This window comes from Delphinus delphis, chromosome 8, assembly GCF_949987515.2.
Source record: "Delphinus delphis chromosome 8, mDelDel1.2, whole genome shotgun sequence".
NCBI lineage: Eukaryota > Metazoa > Chordata > Mammalia > Artiodactyla > Delphinidae > Delphinus > Delphinus delphis.
The window spans coordinates 17,972,803-17,976,996 of record NC_082690.1 but is presented as its reverse complement, the minus strand read 5'-3'; the positions used below and the strand labels follow the sequence as shown (position 1 = coordinate 17,976,996).

Below are 4,194 nucleotides of genomic sequence, written 5' to 3'. Positions count from 1 at the left end.
CTCCTGTGTGGCATCATTTCCCAGGGAGAGCAGAGGCAGTTTAAACAATTGGACCCCTTCCATCATGGAGGGGACAAAGAGTTGTCCTCACCGGGATAGACACATATTCTGGGTTTGGATTTGCTGTCCTTGCTTGTAACACTTCTGCTAGCACCACCATCCATGGGCTTATAAAATGCCTTATTCGCCATCATGGTATTCCTCACAACATTGCTTCTAATCAAGGAATTCATTTCTCAGCAAAAGAAGTGTGGCAATGGGCTCAGGCCCGTGGAATTCATTCTTATTACATAGCTCATCAACCAGAAACAAATGGTCCCAAAGAATCTTGGAATGAGCTACTGGAGCCTTAGCTATGGTTCCAGTTGGGAGACAACCCTCTGGAAAAAATGGGGTCTGTCTTACAGAATGCAGTATGTACTTTGACTCAGTGACCAATATACGGTGCTACATAGAAATCTTCCATAATAGGATGCAGAGATCTTAGAACCAAGGGCAGGAAGTGGGAGTACCTCCTCTCACTCTGACACCTAAAAACTCTCAGCATTTTTGCTTCCTGTCACTACAACTTTGAGCTCTGCTAGTTTGGAGGTCTTGGTTTCCAAGGGAGAAAATCTTCCACCAGGATAAATACCAATGGTTCCACTGAGTTAGAATTTGAGACTTCCCCCTGGCCCTTCTGGGGTCCTTGTGCCACTGAAGCAACAGGCAAAAAAGCGAGCACTACTCTACTATTTGGGACGATTAATACCAAAAGGAAACTTAATTGCAGAAAAGACTTTGTCTGGAGCCTAGGGCATTCTCAGGGACATCCCTCACTACTTTTGAGCCCAAAAGTAAACAGTAATGCAAAATCACAGCAACCACAAATACACAGAATCTCTAAGGACTTGGACTCGTCAGGAATAAAGTTTGGGGTCACTGCCACACTCCACCAGGTAAAAAAACACTGACCAGATAATATCCTGGGTGAGGATGATGAAAACACAAAAATGTGAACAGGTAGCGTAAGAAGGAATATATATATTTAATTTAATTTATTTCTATGTAATTTATTTGTATAATTTACTTTGATATATATACTTTATGACCAGGTGTACGGACAAGGACTATAGCAGTGCATATTTTCTTCTTCCTGTGTATGTGTGTGTGTGTTATTTTACTTTCTGTCCTCCTTCCCTTGTTGTCATATACGTTGTTAGAGGTTAACTTTGCAATAAAGAAGAAAATACTCAGATGGACGGCACGGAGAGAAGCTTCACCCGGGATTCGCTACATGCTTTATCCACGTGGTTTTAAGGGGAAAAAAAGGGGAATCCGAGCGCTACAATGGCCATTCTCCGGTGGCTGGAGCATGTTCCCCAAAAGCTGCTCCCTCAGAGGCCGATGGGAGCGGCTGGCGGGCGACGCTGTTGGGGTCACCGAGCATGCTGGGAGGCGTGGTCCCGGCGCGGCCCGAGGATTCTGGGTAGTGTAGTCCTGGCGTCCTGCTGGAGTGCCCCCGTCCCCCCCCACCGGGGGCGCGAATGACCCCTTGTTCTTTGGTGGCGCTGGTGAGTGTGGCTCCAGCGGGACCCTCGCCGCAGCCGTGCCCTTCTCCGCGCGGAAAGCAGGTCCATTCCTGATGCCTTTAAGTAAGAGGAAACCCTATCCTGCCGGATCTTGAGAGTTTCCATTGACTCTCCTGAACCTTTCGGTTCTCCTTCTGACGCCTGTGGCTCCTGCCTGCTCAGAGAGGACTGCCTGGTGGGCCAGGGGAGGACTCCTGGGCTCCTGACAGCCCAGCCTCAGGCACACATGGCATTCAGAGATGTGGCTATGGATTTCACCCAGGAGCTGCTCAGCCCTGCTCAGAGATCCCTGTACCGGGAGGTGATGCTGGAGAATTACAGCAACCTGGTCTCACCGGGGATTCCATTTTCTAAACCAAAACTCATCACCAAGCTGGAGCAAGGGAAGGAAACCTGGAGAGAAGAGAGAAAATGCCCACCGGCCACTGGCCCAGCAGGACCAAAGCCAGAACCCCACCTCAGTCCTTTCTGCCCTCCGGATTTCTCCAGTCAGAAATTCCGCATGCAGCATATGCTGTGTAGTCATCCTCCCTGGATCTCCTCGTGCTTGTGTGCAGAAGATCCTGCCCAGCCAGGAGATCCGTGCCCGGGGGACCAGCAGCAAGCCTCCGATGGAAGTTCCCGGAACGATAAAGCAGAAGGTCAGGAGAGAGAAGAAGCCTTTGGAAAGACAAAGAAAAGGACTTCAGGCACGTTCCCCAGGCCGCCACCCCAGAGGTGGGTGGAGGTAGAGGCCAGCCAGCTCAGAGGGAGAACTCCGAGGAGACAGACAGACTGTTGAAGAGGATAGAAGTGTTAGGATTTGGACCAGTCAACTTTGGGGAGTGTAGACTGGGCTTTAGCAAGATGACAAACCTGCTCAGTTACCAGAGGATACACTCAGGGGAGAAGCCTTATGTGTGCAGGGTGTGTGAGAAGGGCTTTAGCCTAAGGAAAAGCCTTGCCAGACACCAGAAGGCACACTCAGGGGAGAAGCCTGTCGTATGCAGGGAGTGTGGGTGAGGCTTTAACTGGAAGTTTATGCTCATCATACATGAGAGGACACACTTGGGCGAGAAGCCTTACATGTGCAGCGAGTGTGGGCGGGGCTTCAGCCAGAAGTCAAACCTCATCATACCCCAGGGGACACACTCTGGGGAGAAGCCCTACGTGTGCCAGGAGTGTGGGAAAGGCTTCAGCCAGCTGTCGTCAGACACCAGAGGACACAGTTAGAGGAGAAGACCATCGTGTGCAATGACTGTGGCCTGGGCTTCAGCGACAGGTCGAACCTCATCTCACACCAGAGGACACACTCCAAGGAGAAGCGTTATGTGTGTGGCGTGTGTGGGCACAGCTTCAGCCAGAATTCAACCCTCATCTCACACAGGCGGACACACACTGGGGAGAAACCTGACGTGTGTGGGCTGTGTGGGTGAGGCTTTAGACTCAAGTCACACCTCACAGACACCAGAACATACACTCAGGGGATAAGCCCATTGTGTGTAAGGACGGTAGGCGAGGTTTCAACCAGCAGTCCAATCTCATCAGACACCGGAGGACACACTCAGGGGAAAAGCCGTACGTGTTCAGGGAGTGTGGGCGAGGCTTCAGTCACCAGGCAGGTCTCATCTAGCACAGGCAGAAAGACTCAAGGGAAAAGCCTTACCTGTGCAGGCAGTATGGACTCGGCTTTAGCAGTAAGTCAGCTTTAATCACGCACAAATGGGGACACTCAGAAAAGAAGCCCTGTTTATGCAGAGAGCATTGCCAAGGCTTTCCCCAAAATTCACACCTCGTCTTACATCAGATGACACACCAGGGCAAGAAGCCTTATGTGTGCAAGACGTGTGCACAGGGCTTTAGCCAGAAGTCTCACCTCAGCAGACACAGGAGGATGAACTCCGCCCACCACAAACTGACTTCAGTCTGACCCTGAGGCCTACTTGGGGCAATCTTCTGACCCCTTACACTCTCTTTGAAAGCGAAGAGGTGGCAAGGACTGAATAATCAAACATCTTATACTTTCATGAAATGCATTCTGTAAGTGGTCAAAGGACATTTGAGTTCATTTACTTCTTCCATGCTAAGTCTTCATGTTTTGTGGCCTTTTGTTCTAATAAACTGCATCTTTACAAAAAGAAAAAAGAAAATACTCAGATGATGAAGCTCTCTTTTGAAGAGAGTAGTCAACACAACCTGGTAATGGACAGGTGACTGTCCCCCAGAGATGGATACAATGACTATTGAAAGTTTGCCTCTCCTCATCTTGAGAAGAGGTTGGGAATGTCTTTGTACAAAAGATGGTTGCATCTTGTTAGGTGAAAAAACAATTCATTTTATGGTTGGGGGAAGTTCAAATCTGTGTAGAAAGGAGCGTATAGATGCTGAGGACCCAAAGGAATACCCTAGAACACCCCAATTGTCTTTCTGATTTGAACCCTTCCTTCCAAACTCCACTTTGTGATACTGGGATTCTGCTGTGCACTGGCTCCCTGCCCAACTCTGTCCATTGGAGCCACTGGAGGAAGACTGCAGGGCTGCAGGAGGAACAGAGAAACTTGGCCCTTCCTGTTGGTGCCCTGTTTGCTTCATGTTCTGGTCAGACTTGTCTATCTGGTCATGGCAACTTGTTTCAAAGCAGCAG

The 4,194-nt window shown here is 49.6% G+C and overlaps 1 pseudogene; it reads left to right on the top strand.

Annotated features, from left to right (window-relative positions):
- Positions 1-1,797: 1,797 nt before the first annotated feature.
- LOC132429366 (zinc finger protein 133 pseudogene) lies at positions 1,798-3,529 on the top strand (annotated as a pseudogene).
- The last annotated feature ends 665 nt before the right edge of the window (positions 3,530-4,194 follow it).